Source organism: Chiloscyllium plagiosum, unplaced genomic scaffold (genome assembly GCF_037043375.1).
Source record: "Chiloscyllium plagiosum isolate Xiang-an unplaced genomic scaffold, Cpla_swu_hap1 HiC_scaffold_9, whole genome shotgun sequence".
NCBI lineage: Eukaryota > Metazoa > Chordata > Chondrichthyes > Orectolobiformes > Hemiscylliidae > Chiloscyllium > Chiloscyllium plagiosum.
Genome location: NW_028270147.1, coordinates 32,715,480 through 32,734,958, shown reverse-complemented (window position 1 = coordinate 32,734,958; position 19,479 = coordinate 32,715,480). Strand labels below are relative to the sequence as shown.

General features: G+C 40.6%; 1 protein-coding gene across 3 annotated transcripts in view; it reads right to left on the bottom strand.

The window, feature by feature from the left end:
- Positions 1 to 16,860, bottom strand: part of mknk1 (MAPK interacting serine/threonine kinase 1) — a 59,484-nt gene extending 42,624 nt beyond the window's left edge. Inside the window, exons 1-3 of one of the 3 annotated variants that reach the window (XM_043698977.2) lie at positions 16,740 to 16,859; positions 15,834 to 15,897; positions 3,936 to 4,050 (exon numbers count right to left, since the gene is read on the bottom strand). The gene's annotated coding sequence lies outside the window, so the exon portion shown is untranslated. Of the gene's footprint in view, positions 1 to 3,935; positions 4,051 to 5,574; positions 5,631 to 15,833; positions 16,321 to 16,739 lie in introns of those variants that run through there. The other 2 variants (XM_087990524.1, XM_043698979.2) reach the window with 2 other exon arrangements.
- Between the last annotated feature and the right edge of the window lie 2,619 nt (positions 16,861 to 19,479).

The following is a 19,479-nucleotide window of genomic DNA, read 5'->3' as shown; positions in this document are numbered from 1 at the left end:
TTTCCTGCTCCTTGGATGCTGCCTGACCTGCTGTGCTTTTCCAGCACCAAACTCTCAACTCCAGCCTCTGCAGTCCTCACTTTCGCCGACTAAAATAGGTGGTTACAGAAATGGTCAGCGTGACACAAAGTTTCTTCATTGGATTATAGACCAGTTAAATGAGTGGGTAAAATCTTGACATGTGAAACAGAATATGAGGAAATTATATTGCTCTTTAGCAGGAAGAATAGAAGAGCTAAACATTTATTTAAATGTAGAAACAATACAAGCTCTACGGTACAATGAGGAGAATACAGGAGCAGATGGACCTCAGGGTTCAAATGCTTAATTCTCTGAAGGTGGCCAGGAAAGTTGAAACAGTTATTATGATGACTTATACAGGATCCTTGGGTGTACAAGAGAGACAGAGTACAAAAGCTAGTGATGCTACACCTCAGCAAACTATTGGACAGACCAGATTTGAAGTACAGCATTCAGTTCAGTGTACCTTATTTAAGGATGTTAAAGCCCTGGAGAGTGTGCAAAGGGGACTTATTAAAATGATGCCAGGAATGAGGGACTTTTTGTTTTAAGATGCAAGGAAATATTAGAGAAATTGGGTTTATTCTGCTTGCAGCAAAGATTAAGCGGTGATTTTATTGAGTTGATAAAAATTATGAATGATGATGATAGGGTAAAGAGGGATACTCTGTTTCCACTAGTTGCTATGTTAGCAAGAGAGCTAGGAGTGAGAGGAAGACAAACTTCATTACTCCGAGTTGTTAGGATTTGGAATACGCTGCCTTGGAGAGTGATGGATGTGAATTCCTTAGAGGTTTCAAGAGCGAGCTGGAAACAATTTGAATGCAATGAACTTAGAGGGCTACAGAAACAGGGCTGAAGAATGGGACTAGGTGGTAGTTCTTTCAGGAATCCACACTGACACAATGGACTGAATGGTGTCCTTCTCTACTGTAAAGTTTTATTGATTCTATGAGCTGTAGAAAGCTGCAGCATGGAGGGATTTGGGGGCCCTCTTGCATGAGTCACAAAAAGCTAGTATTCAAGTTCAGCAGATAACAGGGAAGGCAAATGGAATGTTGCCCTTTATTTCAAAGGTAAAGAGATACAAAATTAGGGAGACCTTGCTAAAACTATGCAATGCACTAGTCAGATCACACCTGTAACAGTGAAAGTTCAGACACCTTGTGTAAAAGAAAACATGGGCAGTGAGTGCAGTACAGTTCACTAGGTTAATTCCAGGTATGTCGGGATTTTTTCTGAGAAGAGGTTGAGTAGATTAGTTCCGTACTCATTGGAGTTTAGAAAAAAAAAGAGAGGAGATTTTAATGAAACATAAAAGATTCTTGGAGAGTTCACAGGCAGATGCAGGGAGGTTGTTTCCCTTTGTGGAGAGTCTATGACCGGTAGACTCCATTATGGCATAACCTCAGAATTAAGCATTAAAGATTTAAAGATGAGGGGGAATTTCTTCCCTCAGGCAGTAGTTAATCTGTGGAATTCTTTATGGGACAGAGCTGTTGAGGCTGCGTCATTAAGTATTTTCAAGGCAGATATGGAGAGATTTTTAATCATAACAAAATCAAAAGTTATGGGGGAAAGTGGAGTTGGAGAACTAATCAGATCAGCCATGAAAGGCAGACCAGACTAGATAAACTGAACGGCCTTCTGTGCTCCTACATCTTATGACCTAATCACATTATTGCAAGAGACAGAAATAGAAATTGCTGAACAACTGAGCATGTGAGGCAGCATCTGTGAGAGAAATCAGAGTTAACATTTCAGGTCGAGTACCCCTTCCTCAGAACTGATCGTAGCTAGGAAATGTCGGTTGATATGCTTAAGATAGGGTCGAGGTGAGTGGGGATGGAGTAAATGATAAGTGAAGATAGAGCCCAAAGAGAGAGAAGAAAGTGAGGACTGCAGGTGCTGGAGATCAGAGTCGAAAAGTGTGGCACTGGAAAAGCACAGCTGGTCAGGCAGCATCCGAGGAGCAGGAGAATCGACATTTCAAGATGATGGGCCTATGCCTGAAACGTTGATTCTCCTGTCCCTCAGACACTGCCTGACCTGCTCTGCTTTTCCAGCACCACACTGTTCGACTCCACAGAGACAGAGAAGCAGTCAGACAGACAAAGGAGTGGATAACGATCTGGGAGGGTGAATATCTATTAATGGATAACAAAGGATAGTGTTTTAAAAAAAAAAACACACAACGCCAGGTTATAGTCCAACAGGTTTATTTGGAAGCACTAGCTTTCGAGGCGCTGCCTCTTCATCAGGTGGTTGTGGAACAAAACCATGTGACACAATTTATAGTAAAGAGGTTACAGTGTCATGGGGTTGTAATGATATATTAAACAAGTTGTTTAAACAAAGTATAACCTGGTGTTGTGTGATTTTTAACTTTGTCCACCCCAGTCTAACACTGGCACCTCCAAATAATGGATAGTGCATATTAGCAGACTATGTGATAACAAGGCTTGGTGGTGGGGGTTGGGGTAAGGACATGGGAAAGCTCAAGCCCTAAAGTTAGTGAACTTAATATTGAGTCCAAAAGGCTGGGGGATCCCCTAGCAAAAAAATGAGATGTTGTTCTTCCAGCTTGCGTTGAGTTTTGCTGGAACACTGCAGTGAGCTTGAGACAGAGATGTTGGCCACAGAACAGGACGGTGTTGAAGTGGCAGGCAACTGGAAGTTCGGGGCGGGGCGGGGGGGGGGGGGGGGGGGGGGGAGTGGAGATGGTGCTGGTGGTGCTGTTGGAAGTCAAGAAGAGTGGTCTAGGGTGCCCACAGGGAATGGTCCCTGCTGAAGGCTGACAAAGGGAGGGGAGGGGAATTTGGGTTTGGTGATGGCATCCCGCTAGAGGTGTCAGAAATGGTGGCTGACGAACCACATTATTGCAGTACTGCCTGAAAATGCAAAGTTAACTGCAGAGGCATAGAACAGAAAAGAATTTAATTAAATGACTAGTGCAGTGAAAAGATAATTGTGATGTTTTTACTTTGAGATCACGGAAAAGTCCAGATAAAATTACACATAAAGTATCCAAAGTAATACTCTAAAACAATTTTCCATTATTTGTTGGGAACATTCAGGTAATCATATGGTAATGGAAATGCTTTAAGTAAAGGTGCCATGCCTGAGCATCAGCTTCTCTGAGATAACATGGCAAAAAAATAGCAGAGTACAGAATTAACACCATAGCACTCTAACATACGACAAACAGGCACTGTACCTGATAATGGAGGCCACATTATCCCATATCCATTAAGGACCCATATCTAAATGTATGATCTCAACTTGTCACTTTCCATGAACAAGTCTAATCCATACAAAGCTGTATATTCACAGGTGCAATTACATACATATTGAGATCGCAAATGGTCTAAGTGCTTGTTAAGATACACTGATGGCAGAACACAATGCAGAAAGCTACGGATGATAGCATGGTAAATGGCAGCAAGGTGCATGTGACGGCAGGACCCCATATAAGGTTCTGCATGAAATGGTGAAAAATATTGCATACCTTGATAACTATTATAGAATCATGTGGAAAAGTCTTAAGTACACTTAATAACATTAAAAATATTTTTTAAAAATGCTGGTACAGTATCTACAAATATTTGTATGTTATTAAAAAGCTGAAGCACACAGCAGGTTGATCAGCAAAGACAAAATAGTACTGTTTGGCGAGGGTTTTCATCTGAGTTTCTTTGGACTCAAGGTAATATTTTGAACCAACAGCGTATATTTAACATGGACAAGTACAGAATACCAACTACAGGAAACTATTTCTAGTGAAACATTAATGCTTTATGTTGCCTCTCTGTAGACGGTGACTGAGCAGCTGTGTTTTCAGTATTTTCTAGTTTTATATGAGATTTCCAGTTTTTGTTAAAGTAAAGTAGTTAAAATAGGCTTGTATTTGATACCTGATTTTGATCTTGAATTCCAAGTAATTTCTTCAGGATAGTTTGTCACTGGATGATTCGAACTGCTGTTGTTGAAATCACTTGCAAGAATCAGGAAGAGTCAAGTTCTCTGCATCTGTTAAGCAGCATATAATTACTTAAGCACAAGAATAGTATTTTTGTGGTACCATCAGAGTATTATCTCCGACAACAGAAGACAAGATTTTGACCAATAAGTCAGAAGATAGTGAAGGTAATTCCTTTAGTCAAAAAAATGGAGGCATGCAAAAGTTGGAAAACTACTAGCCAGTCTGCTTAATACCTACCATGGGAAAATGATAGAAACTATTATGAAAGAAGTTGTAACAGGGTACCTGCACATGTTCAAAACAATCAAAGTGTCAACATGGTTTGTGAAAGGAAAATCATGTTTGACTAACCCATGGAGTTGAGATGGTGGATAAAGGGGAAGGTGCTAAGTGAAAGATTATTGTAAAAAATAAGTGCTCATAGTGTTGGGGTAACATACTGACATGGATTAAAAAGGCTAACAGGAAGGAGAGACTCGGTGTAATTTTTTTTTTCTCAGGTTGGCAAAATATAATGAGTGCTGTGCCACAGAGATTATTGCTTGGACCACAACGGTTTATAATTTACATAAATGACATAAATGAAGGGATGGAAGGTATAGTTATCTAATTTAAGGAAGGACGTAAACATGTTGGAGACAATTCAGACAGGTTTTACTAGACTAATATCTGGAATGGTCAGGCTGTGTCCATAGGCAGGTTGGACAGGCTAAGGCTTTGGATTATCTATTGCATTTTAAAAGAGTAAGAGGCAATTTGATTGAAACACAAAATCCTGAAGGGTTTTGATAGAGCAGATGTGGATTGGTTTCTCTCATTACAGGATCTGGAACTCAGAGTTGGCCATTTAAAACAGACATTAAACAGATAATTTATTTTCAGAGGTTCCTGAGTCTTCCCAGTTTTTTTCCCTCTACCATAATACCAATGATTTGTTTCTCTCCATGTGAGTGTGGGTGTGAGACTGTGTCTTAGCTGGTACTGTTAGATGTTGATAGTTGATAGGTAGTTGAAACCTGTTGCTCGAATCAAATCTTAGTAAATATTAGTCCTTGGATAGATACTTATCCTTGAATAAGCATATGGATGGTGATAGGATAGTGTAAGGGGATGGGCTTAGAATAGTTCACAGGTCGGCGCAACATCAAGGGCCTGTTCTGCGCTGTATTGTTCTATGTTTCAAGTCTTGTTAAGTGCAGAAACTTGATTTGCACTCTTTTTCAACATGGGTTTAAAAAGACAGGTAAACTGGGAAATTTCACATCCTTTTATAAAAACTTTCACTCTGGTGATATTTCTGGGAATAGCAGGGCTTGAATTTCAGCGCACTGCCAGAGTAAGGATTTGCAGAACCAAACACTATACCCTTCCTTTTCCAAGTATCTAGAGAATTTCATTCCTTCTGTAGATCAATCATTTGGTCCTGTTTCTTCGACTAAATTAGACAGAATATCATACACAATTGACAATTTCAATACATCACTGACGTAATAGCATGACTCCATCTATTACTATGACCCTATCAGTTACTTTTATCAATGGAAATTAATATTTGCCTTTGTGATGCTTACCTTGAGGAAATGTTGAAAGTTTTTCAGTTCTGTTATCAAAGTCTGCCTCACCATATCTGTCAATTGTGCAATAAAGTAAACATTTTAGTGGAACTAAACAAAGAAGAAACCATTGAAATCAAGAAAGTCATCATTGACACTGTCAACTGGAAGGTGACAATGACTTCTTGAGACTGAATGCAAGAGTAGTGGAAGAAGCGAACAGAAACAAAAAGCTCAACTGGTGAAGAAAGCAGCTCAGATTAAATGAAGGGCAGTAAATGGCTACAAGACTATAAGACAAGGAGCAGAAATTAGGCCATTCAGCCTATTACACCTGTTCTGCCATTCAATCATGGCTGATAAGTTTCTTAACCCAATTCTCTCACTTTCTCGCCATAAGCCTTGATCACCCTGACAATCAAGAACCTATCAATCTCTGTCTTAAATATACTCAATGACCTGGCCTCCTCAGTCTTCTGTGGCAGTGGATTCCATAGATTCACCACTCTCTGGCTGAAGAGGTTTCTCCTTATCTCCATTCTAAAAAGTCTTCCCTTTACTCTAAAGATGTGCCCTCGGGTCCTAGTCTCTCCTACCAATGGAAACATCTTCCCAACATCCACTCTGTCCAGGCCATTCAGTATTCTGTATTTTCCAGTTAGATCTCCCCTTGTTCTTCTAAACTTCATCGACTATAGACTCAGAGTCCTCAAACTTTCCTCATATGTTAAGCTTTTCATTCCTGGGACAATTCTTGTGAATCTCCTCTGAACCCACTCCACAGCCAGTTATTCCTTCCTGAGATTTGGAGCCTAAAACTGTGCATGATACTCCAAAGGTAGCCTGACCAGAACCTTATACATCCTCAGAAGTACATCCCTGCTTTTATGTTCAAGTCCTCTTAAAATACCAACATTGCATTTGCCTTCCTAACTACTGACTCAACCTGCAAGTTTATCTTGAGAGAATCCTGGACTAAAACTCCCAAGTCTCTTTGCACTTTAGACTTCTGAATTTTCTCCTCATTTAGAAAATAAACCATGCCTCTATTCTTCTTGCCAAAGTGTATGACCTCACACTTTCCCATATTATACTCCATCTGCCACTTTGCCCACTCTCCTAACCTATGCAATTCCTTCTCCTCCCTATCTTTGTATCATCTGCAAAGATATGCCCTCAATTCCTTCATCTAGATCATTAATGTATAAAGTGAAAAATTGCAGTCCCAACACTGACCCTTGCGGAACACCATTTGTTACTAGCTGCCAGCCTGAGAAAGATCTTTTCATCCCCACTCTCTGCTTTCTGCCAGATAGCCAAGCTTCTATCCATGCGCACCTCTTGTGCGGCACCTTGTCAAAGTCCTTCTTGAAGTCCAGGTAGTTAACATTCATTGGCTCTCCTCGGTCTAACCTGCTCATTACTTCCTCAAAGAATTCTAGCCGATTTGTCAGACATGACCTCCCCTTGATGAAACCATGCTGACTTTGTCCTATTTTACCACACACCTCCAAGCATTCAGAAATCTCATCCCTTGTTGGTCTTTGTAAGCTTCCCAATCCTCTGGTTTCCCACTGCCCTTTGCCACATTTCTCTTTTGCTTTTATGCTATCCCTGACTTCACTAGTCAGCCATGGTTGCCTCATCCTCCCTGTCGGGTGTGGGGTGCTAGAAAAGCACAGCAGGTCAGGCAAAATCCAAGCAGCAGGAAAATCAATGTTTTAGGCAAGATCCCTTCATTAAGAATGAAGGGCCCTTGCCCAAAACGTCGATTCTCCTGCTCCTTGGATGTTGCCTGACCTGCTGTGCTTTTCCAGTACTCAACTCGCGACTCTGACTGCCAGCATCTGCAGTCCTCACTTTCTCCTCATCTTCCCTGTACCATGCTTCTTTTTCCTCAGGATGAATCTCTGCTGTGTTGCCCGAACTACTCCCAGAAACTCCTGCCATTCCCATTCCACTGCCTTTCCTACTAGGCTTCTCTTCCAGTCAATTCTGCCCAGCTCCTCCATCATGCCTCTGTAGTTGCCTTTATTAAGCTGTAATGCCATTGCCTCTGATTCTATCTTCACCCTCTTAAATTGCAAAGTAACTTCAATCATATTATGATCACTGCCTCCTAAGTGCTCCTTCACCTTAAGCTCCTTTATCAAGTCTGCCTTATTACATAACATTAAATCCAGTATTGCCTGTTCCCTAGTGGGCTCCACCAAAGCTGCTCCAAAAAGCCATCTCATAGACATTCCACAAATTCCTTTTCTTGTAACTGACTACCAACGTGATTTTCCCAGACCACCTGCAGATTGAAATTCTCCATGATCACTGTAACTTTGCCTTCCTTACACATCTTTTCTATCTCCTTGTGTATCTTGCGCCCCCGCTCCTGACTACCATTTGGAGGCCTGTACATAACTCCAACTATGGTTTTTTCACCTTTGCAGTTCCTTAATTCTACCCGCACAGATCCTACATCATCTGACCCTACTTTGTTTCTTACTATTGATTTAACTTCATTTCTTACTAATAAGGCAACCCCACCCCCTCTACCCATCTTTTCGATATATCCTTAGATATTCAGCTTCCAAATGGTTGCACTAAATCATTATTCACAGCCTAAACAAGAATCTTTATTTTCTACATTATTCTCCAGGCAAAGAGTCTATCAATAACAATTCACCTTTCAACAAGAGTATTCTTAATTTCTTTCCGAAAGCTTCTTCCAAAGAGTTTTTTTTTTTAATTAAAATATTAAAAATATTAAATCATCTATGCAATATCTCCAGTGCTCCCTGTAGTTGTGTGTTCTAACTATGGGTTGTTCCCAAGTCACCAATAGCTACACAAAGTAAATAACCAGGATGAATTATGTAATATGGTAATTACATTTGTAAGCGAATTATCAGGCATGTTTCGAATGGATAATACTGAAGATAAAGATGGACATTAGTGGCATTTTAAGCCTATTACAGATGTTCTGATGGTTTATAAAGGTAGAAACCAAAGTAACTTACTAAACTAATTCAACTAATTAAAAATCCAATTAAATAAACATTACAAGATTTGTAAAATTGAGCCAAATGATTAAGGCTGTCATAAGTTTACTTCAATCTTGACTGCTATTCATATTATAAGCAAGGCACTGTGCAATGCCTTATCTTTCTGAAAAGTTTCTTCTGCTGCAATATTGTTGTAACTACCGCCACAATGTGCTTCATGACATTAAAACGCTTTGAAAATTTAGCTTCTTCAGACCTATTACTCAGCACAATGCACTGTTGTCATAATTTTGCCCTCCTTTCGATCAGTCTGCTTCCTCTTTAGTAGTTTGGGCTTTAGAAAAATAGCTCAACTCTTGTCAGTTCAAAGAAAATTATCCAAATGTCAAATCAGATTGAAAATGTCTATTTAAACATACACGCAAGCAAGAATGAAACACAAGACAACTGCACCCTCAAATTATTTTCAACATCACCCTAAATTGTTTTCATATATTGTATCAATTCCTGTGATGAGATAAATCAGAAGATTAGGTAAGATGTTAATGGCTGGAGACAAAAGCAGTTTATCAGCACACAAAGGCTGTTGTCCATTTAGGAGACTAAATAATAACCGGAGAACTGATTTTTTTTTCACAAGTTTATAGCATGAAATCTTTCTCTTTCAGCGTATCCTGTTAGTATAACAAGTCATTGGCCAAGCTCCAGGGCTCGATGAATTTATAGAGGAGTACGCTAATAGACACGGATGCTCCATAGTTGATTCCAGCTCTGTATGAGTTATCTGATATCAGTTATTTACATAAATAGCAAGCAGGACAGAACACCAGCACTTCATCGGAAGGTCAATGATGATGTTACCTAGCATGGTGACAAAATATCTGAGAACAAATCTACCGGCTCAGCGAGCAAATGTACAACATAATATGAGTTGACTGGATGAGGGATGAAATATACTTAACGAGGATTCTCGTTTCTGTTTGAGCATCAATAATCCTTGCTGGCAGGTGAGGATCCTTACAGACAGCATCAGGATCAGCTGTAACTCCCTAGCAATACATATCCTGCCGACATTCATTTAGGAGTTTGGATGATGACAAACAAAAAACTGATGCTGGAAAGCAGAAACAAAAACAGAAGTTGCTTATAAAACTCAGATATGACAGCACCTGTGGAGAGAAAGCAGAGTTAATGTTTCAGTTCCAGAACTATCAGTTCTGAAGAAGGGATCCAAAGTGTTAACTCTGCTTTCGCTCCACAGATGCTGCCAGACCTGCTGAGTTTTTCCAGCAATTTCTGCTTTTGATTGTAAATAAATACTTGTTATCTGAGCAGTGTACCAGACACTAAATGCCTTTCATGGATGGACAATTTAACACAAAGTATTAACATTTTCAAGTGGTATAAAACTGATGGTTGGAAATGTCCCTTCTCATTTCTGCAGATGCACCATTTAGTGTTCAATTACATATCTGAAAATAATACACTTCAGACAACCTTAATTCCAGAAAGGAGCATGTTTAAGCCATGCTATTCTGCACACAGTTACACAATGTTGTGCCAAGGGGTTTAATATTTTGAATTAGATGAACTGTAAACTGGACTTTGGGTCTGTTACAACGTTGCAGTGGGTCAATAGGTAAGATTCTGATAGCAATGCTTACATAGTATTCTATCAAATATCTAAAGTTGAAGGACACACAATTCTATAAGAAATTCCCTCTAACAAACACCAGTACCTATAATATTACTAATACATCTGGGGAACCAAACTCACCTCCAGAATAAAGCTGCATCTCTGCCTGCTGTCAGCCACGCTTTTCAAGTCCTGGCCACACAGCATTGCAATATATCAGCTGGGACCAGTCTTCGTGGCTTCCATGGTGAGAATTAGGAGATAATTTCAGTGGGGGGAACATTTCGCGAGCAGTGACCATAATTCTGTAAGTTTTAAGTTACTTATGGATAAGGATAAGAGTAGTCCTTGTGTGAAAGCACTAAACTGGGAGAAGGCTGACAGATTAGACTATTAGATTCCCTACACTGTGGAAACAGGCCCTTGGGCCCAACCAGTCCACACCGACCTTCTGAAGAGTAACACACCCAGACCCATTTCCCTCTGACTAATGCACCTAACACTGTGGGCAATTTAGCAAGGCCAATTCACCTGACCTGCACATCTTTCGACTGTGGAAGGAAACTGGTGCACCTGGAGGAAACTCACGCAGACACAGGGTGAATGCACAAACTCCAAACAGACAGTCGCCTGAGGCTGGAATTGAACCTGGGACTCTGGTGCTGTGAGGCAGCAGTGCTAACCACTGAGCCACCATACAATTACACAATATTGTGTACGAACTGGGGAATGTAAATTCGGGGCAGCTACTTGAGTGCAAATCCACGTATGGGACACAGGAACTTTTTTTTTTAAATTGCTAGCTGATTAGAGTTCAGGACCAATATGTTCCTGCAAAAATAAAGGATAAGAATGGCAAGATTCAGGAATCTTTGAAAACAAAAGAAAGTGAGAGCTTAATCAAATAGAAAAAAAAGGAGACATACATAAAATTAGAAACTGAAGATAGACAGAGACTTTGAAGAATACAAAGATAGCATGAAAGAACTCAAGAAATGAATTAGGAGAAGTAAAACGAGTCATGAAATGTCTTTGTCAAACAGGATTAAGCAAATTCCAAGGCATTTTATACAAATACAAAGAGTAAGAGGGTAGATGGGGAAAGGGTAGGTCCACTCAAGGACAAAAGAGGGAATTTGTGTGTGGAGCCAGAGGAAGTAGTTAAGGTTCTCAATAAATACTTTGTCATCATTATTCACAAAAGAGGAAGACATGATGAATGGGGAGTCTCAGGAGGGGTATGTTGATATTCTAGGGCATGTTACTATATATAAAAAAAAAGGTGTTGAGTGTTTTGAAAAGCATTAAGGTTGACAAGTCCCCAGGACCTGATGTGATCCATCACAGAATGCTGAGGGAAGCGGGTGAGGAAATTGCTGGGGCCTTGTTTGAAATCTTTGTATCCTCTTTAGTCACAGGAAAGATCCCAGAGGACTGGAGAATAGCCACATTGTTCCTTTGTTTAAGAAGGGCAACAGAGATAATCTGAGAAATTATCGGCCAGTAATCCTTACCTTAGTGCTAGCCAAATTATCATAGAAGATACAAAGGGATAGGACTTACTTACAGTTCGAAAATTATGGGCTCATTAGCAACAGCCAGCATGGCCGCGATTGGCAAGGTCATGACTTACAAACTTTATTGAGATTTTTTGAAAAAGTTACAAAGATGATTGATCAGAGCAGGGCACTATATATTGTCTATAGGGACTTTAGCAAGGCTTTTGACATTATAAAAAGTGAATTCAAGGTAAATTCATGTGGGATCCATGGTGAGCTGGAAAGATGAATACAGAATTGGCTTAATCATAGAAAATAAATAGTGGTGGTGGAAGTAATTTTCTGACTGGAGATCCATTACCAGTGTGTCCTGTAGGAATCTCTGCTGGGACCCCTGTTTTTTGTAATATATATAAATGATCGAGGAGAACGTGGATGCTCTGATTAGTAAGTTTGCACACACCATAAAGATTGGGGAAGCTGTGGATTTGAGGATTGCCAGAAGATACAGCAGGATAAAGATAGGCTGGACACTTAGGCAGAGAAATGGTAGATGAAGTTTAACCCAGACAAATGCCAAGTGATGCACTTCGGATGATCTAATGCAAGTGGGAAGTATACAGTAAATGGCAGAGCCCTGAATAGCATCAGCATACAGTGGGATCTAGGTGTATAGATCCATAGTTGCTCGAAAATGGCAACACAAGTGGATAAGGTGATCAAGTAGGCTTATGGCATGCTTGCCTTCATTGGTCAAGGTATAGAGTATAAAAATTAGCAAATCATGTTGCAGCATATAGAAATTTAGTTAGGTCACATTTGGGACAGTGTGTACAATTCTGATCACCACACTACCAAAAGGATGCGTAGGCTTTGGATGGGGTATAGAAATACCTTTACCTTGAACATCGAAGGATGAGGGGCGACCTGATAGAAGTTTACAAAATTACGAGAGGCACAGATAAAATGGACAGTCGGAGCCTTTTTTCCCAAGGTACTAGAGGGCATATGTTGAAGGTAAAAGGGGGCAAAGTTTAAAGGAGATGTGAGAGGCAAGTTTTGTTTTTAAACACAGAGTGTGATGTATGCCTGGAATGATCTGCCAGAGGTGGTGGTTGAGACAGATACAAAAGCAACATTTAAGAGGCTTCTAGACTATGTATGAATAGGCAGGGAATGGGGGATATAGACTGCATAAAGGCAAAAAGGTTTTAGTTTAAAAAGGCATCATGTCGGCGCAGTTCTGATCAGCCAATGGGCCTGTTCCTGTGCTCCACTCTTTGTTTTTAAAAGGAGGGAAACAGAAAACAGGAAATTATAAGTGAACAAGCCTACTACCTACCAAAGCAAAATGCTACAATCCATTACTAAAGAGGTTATTGCAGATTACCTGGAAAATCATCATGGATTCAGGCACGGTCAACATGGTCGTGAAAGCAACATTATGATTAACTAATATTATGATTAACTCACAGTGCCAGGGACCCAGGTTCAATTCCACCCTCGGGCAACTGTCTGTGTTGAGTTTGCACGTCCTCTTAATGTCTCCGTGGGTTTCCTCCGGGTGCTCCGGTTTCCTCCCACAGTCCAAAGATATGCAGGTTAGGTGAATTGGCCATGCTAAATTGCCCGTAGTATTAGGTACATTAGTCAGGGGTGAATGTAGGGGAACGGGTCTGGATGGGTTGCTCCTTGGAGGGTCAGTGTGGACTTGTTGGGCAGAAGGGCCTGTTTCCACCCTGTAGGGAATCTAATCTAGAGTCCTTTGCAGAAATAAAAGCACTGTGGATAAAGAGGATCCTGTGGATAAGACGTACCTGTACTTGAATTTCCAAAAGGCATTTAATAAGCTGTCATGAAGGTCACTACAGAAAACAAGAGCTTGTGTGTAGGTGATAACCTATTGGCACGGATAAAAGATTGGGTAGCTAACAGGAATCAGAGGGTGAAGATAAATGGGGTCTTTATCAGGATTTAGCTGCAAATTCAGCTAAAGGTTCTGGACAATCACAGGAATCACTGGCGGGCCTCAACAACTTGGAATCTATATTAATGATTTAGATGAAGGAAGCAAACTAAATTTGCCAGTAACACCATAATAGGTGGAATTTAAGTTAGCAAGAGGTAAAAAGTTTACAAATAGGTTATAAACAAGTGAGCAAACTTGGGCACAGGGGAAAAAGTAAATTGGTCCACTTGGCTGGAAGAATATAGAAACAGTGTACTATAAAATGGAGGCAGATGGAAGAATACAATTATACACAGAGTGTTGGTGTCTGGGTGCATGAAGTACTAAAGACCGGGATACAAGTATAGCAGATGATTAGAAAAGCAAATCAAACTCCGGTAATCCCTCTTTTTGTGCTCAATTCCTCTCAATTAAGGAAATCACCTCATTAGACTTTTTCGTTATGTGCTTTATCTGTACACTAACATTTTTTGACTTATACTAGAACATCTAATCCCTCTACACCTCAAATTCTACAGTTCTCTGCTTAAGTAATATTCTGTTTCTTTTATTCTTCCTTCACATTTTCCTGCATCACATTCCACCTGCTGGATTTTTACCCATTTAATCTATGTACATCTGCAAATTCCTTAGTACTTATAGAATCCCTAAGGTGTAGGAGCAAGCCATTCAGCCCATTGAGTCCACACTGACCCTTCTAAGAGAATCCCACCCAGTCCAAACTAACCCTGTAACCCTCCATTTTCAATGGCTAATCCATGGACACTATTGGCAATTTAGCATGGCAAACCCACTTAACATGCACACCTTTGGACTGTGGAAAGAAACCAAAGCACCTGGAGAAGATCCATGCAGATTCGGGGAGAATATGCAAACGTCACACACAGGCACCCAAGTCTGGAATCAAACCTGGATCCCTGGCACTGTGGGGCAGCAGTGCCAACCACTAAGCAACCGTGCAGTCCCTTCTTCCGAACATACTTTTTTTAAAAACCTGTATTTTTGTAGTCTGCAAATTTAGCTGCCATGCCATCGTTTCCTTCATCTATGCCACTGATGTAAATTGTAAAGATGTGAAAGCCCAACACAGATACCCCACTCGTGGGAGCAGCAGCTAGGTGAGTGGTAATGCAGAAGTCTTACCACCTGAGACAACTGGGTCTGCACAGTGTTGGGGGGCTTCAGGTCAAAACAACATTTCGCATCACTGAAAATCCACCATAAGTATTCTCACAAAAACATCTAATTTATCCCTCATGGCTATAAAATATCACTAAGAAATGTTAGTAGTAGCCAATATGGCAAACCCTAAATCTGAAAGAAAATCTAACACTCACACTGAATTTCTAAGCAAAAATCCCCAAAGCACAGCTGACAGTTCGGGGATCCACCTGTTGAACATCTGAACGTTAAGAGGAGAAAAATGAACCTTTTAGAAATTGTTTTTAAACAAAGTACAACATTCCCGTGTCCTAGTATGTGCATTTTTCACACCTTGGATAGACACCCATGCTACAATTAGTACAAATTCCGTTTAATTACTAATTAGACAAAAGATTTGGCTATATCGGGCAAGATACACTTCTCGAGCATGAATACACCATTCGTATAATGCAAGTTTAGTGCGTGTGGGACAAGTGGTTTACAACTACGGAATTTAAATTTAGCGTTAATCAGGATTCAGCAATAAAGTGGGATTATACTCAGCAACATACAGCGTAAATTCAGTGTTGTCAAAAACGCTAAGTATGCTGGACCAATTTTAAATCAGTTTGTTTAACCATTTAGACAATAACTTTCAAACACCTCTCTCCCTCCAGTCGTATAATCATGTATTCATGTAGACGCCTGTTTTTTTTTAAATGGACAGCATGTAACGCTCATTTATATTGCTCGGCTGAAACTTGAACTGCAGCTAACAATCGTGTTGCAATATAAATGCATTTTGAACAGCCCTGAATTTTGCACTCCGACTACAACCCTTCGGAGATCGTTCATGCTATTTTATTGCCTAGGAATGAGCCACTTTTTAAATCTACATTTACTTTTCGCCAGAATCTATTTCAGTAATCCAATACAAAAGTACCAGAACTTAAATCGTTTCTGTTTTGCGCACATAGCATTTAGCAGAGTTTATGTCCTCGAAACATTATTTACAAACAACTTTGGCAACTTACCCAGTGGGTGCGACAGCAAATTTCACGCGCCTTGGAACTTATCGCCAGCAGATCCAGTTATGAACTGAAATAGGTTTCAAATAAACCTCATTTAACATATGAAAATGCATACCATGAAAATAAGATTGCAGCCGCTTTGTTACAAAGAGACGCCTTAAATAAAATTTAAAAACTGCATTGAGGAAATACCAGTCCCACTGTGATCACTGAATAGTGAAACTGTCCCAGTGAGCTGCATCATGAGTTACAACAGACTAAAACTCATCGATTTCCTCGCCCAGAGTGACCCGAAATTTTAACCGTTTCCTCTCCTGCAATGTTCCCTTCCGACAGTGTTACTTTTAAAGGTTGGCACACTTCTTTTTACAAATAAAAACAGAAGAATTGGGTTCAGAGATATAGCAGCTCAGCCAGTGCTGAGGCGATGAGGCTTTATTTCCATTGAGATGGGGAAGAATATATTTGAAAATCAAAGGGGATCACGATGGTGGTAAATTCCCAACCAGCAAAAGATCGAGAATTGTCTGAATGTAAAGTGAAGACTCCTTTCCCTCAGGGGAAACCTAGTCCCTTTGCTATTTTTAACTGAACATAAACAGTCTTGAGTTCCTGCAGTCACAGAGGAAAGGGAGAAAAAAAAAACTCATGATGGAGGGAAACTACAAATAAATCAAACAGATCAACAAAAATTAAAGAGAGGAAGAGCTTCTGACAATCTAATCCCAAACCGTGTCCGTTGTGTGTGAGGGACTGGGAGAAAAAGTTGTCGAGCGGTGGCCGAGGAGCCGGCTGGCGGGAGCTATCCGCCACCCTCCCCAGTCCAGTCCAGTCCAGCCCAGCCCACACACACACAAACCCACATCCTCCCGTCTCACAGTAAGGCACAAACTCCGATCGGTCTTTTACCTCAAGCCGCAGGGACGGGACGCCCGGCTCTGCTGTCTTCCTCTCTCCCGGCGGGCCGCGACTGGTTAGTCGAAATTCCAGGAGCACAGGGAGCTGTCGAGACGCCTCCCGGCCACCGTCCCGCCGCCCTCTTGGGAAGGGAATTGGACTGCTCCTGGGCGCCATCTTGTTAAGGTGAAGGATCCCGCGCGTGCACGTCCTCAGAGGTCAGGGCGGTTTTCCGTTGGTTGACTTGTCCATCAGGGGGGACTGGCAGTGCAGTGGTGGTGCCCTACCTCTGAGATAGGAGGCACCGGGTTCAAGTCCCACCATGCTTCATAGGCGTGTGATAATCTCCGAGTGCGTTGAATAGGGAAACATAAGCTTATTGCATTACCTCTGTAGTGAGAGAGTATAATCTCCTAGTAGTTTTGGGTTTACTATATTTTATCAATAGGACCAGACTATGACTAGAACTGCGGATGCTGAAGATCTAAAACAAAAAGAGAAAGCAGTGGAGGCAAGACCATTGAGTCAAGTTAAGACAGACATAGATAGGTTCTTGATTGACAAGGGGATCAAGGGTTACGGGGAGAAAGCAGGAGGATGAGTTTGAGAAAATTATCATCCATGATTAAATGGCAGAGCTGACTCGATGGGCAGAATGGACTAATTTCTGCTCCAATGTCTTATTTGGGCAAGCAGGAGGTTGGAAGAACACAGCAAACCAGGCAGCATTTAGGAAGTGGAGAAGTCAACGTTTCGGATCCTGAAGAAGGGCTGTACCTGAAACTTTGACTTCTCCACCTCCTAATGCTACCTGGCTTGCTGTGTTCTTCCAGCCTCCTGGTTGTCTACTTTGGATTCCAGCATCTGCAGTTTTTTTTTGTCTCTACCTATGTCTTATGGTAAACAGACCTTCTTAAGTGTCACTGGAATCAAAACATTAGCTCTGTTTCTCTCACCACAGAAACTGCCAGACCTATTGAGTTTCTCTAGCAATTTCTGTTTCTGTAACAGCCCATCTATCATGTATTATGGGCATACAGTGCCTGATATTATGTGCAATGTGGTAATAACTCCTTTACGACAGAGAATTGTACAGCATAGAAGACCATTTGGTCCATGCTAACTAGATTAATTTATCTAATCCCATTTGCCAGCATTTGGACCATATCCCTCAAATCCCTTCCTATTCATATACTCGTATAGGTGCCTTATGAATGTTATAATTGTACAAGCCTTCACCATTTGGCAGCTCATTCCATACATGCACTACCCTCTGCATGAAAAAGTTACCCCTCAGGTACTTTTTAAGTCTTTCCCCTCTCAACTTAAATCTATGCCCTCTAGTTTTGGACTTCCCCACCCTAGGAAAAAGACCTTGGTCATTCAACCTATCCTTGCCACTCATGATTTTATAAACCTCAGAAGGTCACCCCTCAGCCTCTGACGTTCCAGGGGAAAAAAAAACAGCCTATTCACTTGTTGCTCAAACCCTCGAGTCCTGAGGCGACAGAAGGATAAGATTTATCTCATGCTTTGACAGATGTTTGGAACAATGCTTTATGATATTGTGTGAGCTAAGCAGATGAACAATTTTCATTGAAATTAGCTCCAACCATTAAAAGTTAAAGCCAAAAATGATGGAAATACCAGGTTTGATACATCTAAGAAGACAAAAAAAAAAGTCATGACTATAATCCAAAATATTGTTTTCAGCAAATTTGAGTGCTAATTATCTAGACTTTGTAAGCTAGCCTGTGTTGTGCCACTCAACATTTAAAACAGTAAGCTGCGTAATGAATTTGTCAGAAAATAATCTGTTGTACTGACAAGATTAAATACTGCTCATCCTTGATCATGATTTATTTTGCTACTGTCAACAGTGATGTAGAACATTCAATATTAGGGAAAAAGATTATGTTCCTCAACAATCTCAGATGAAAAAGTGTTTAAAAAGTAATATTTGGAAATGGATGTACTGGATCTCCAATTCCTGTCTTAACCTTTGATTACTTAAATGCAGTTATAGGTCCTTAAGAGTTCCATATGTTTTGTTTTAATGTCAAGTGTAGGAAATAATATTTTCTGTTGTCAGACATTATGAGATAATCTAACCTGAGTAAACATAATCAAGGTGAAGATGCAGTCAAGTAGCAAGGTAGTGATATCTGGATTACTCCTGGTGTCACGTGCTAGTGAGGAATCAGAGGACAGAGCAGATGAATGAGTGACTGAGAAGCTGGTGTAGGGGGCAGGGAATCACCTTTTTTGCATCATTAGAATCTCTTTTGGGTAGAAATGAACTGTATAAGGACAGGTTGCACCAGAATTGGAAGGGGACAAATATCAATATTGTGGCAAGGAGATTTGCTAGTGCTACTCAGAAGGCTTTAAACTAGTAAAGTGTTGGGGGTGTGTGTGTGGAGATCCAAGAGAGATAGTGAGAAAAGAAACAAATCTGATGCTTCTCCAGTTCAGAAGAGAAGCAAGTCAAATAGTCAAGGCAGGCAAGAGCAAGGCAGAGAACAAGCTTAAGACTGATAAATTACATTTATTTCAATGCAAGAGACTTGACAGGTAAAGCAGATGAACTCAGGGTGCGGTTGGGTCTGGGATATCATAACTATTACAGACATAGCTCAGGGAAGGACAGGACTGGCAGCTTAATAGTCCAGGGTATAGATGCTTAGGAAGGATAGAAAGGAGTGTGGCCTTTTGGTTTATCATTATGGCTGTACTTAGGAGGATATTCCTA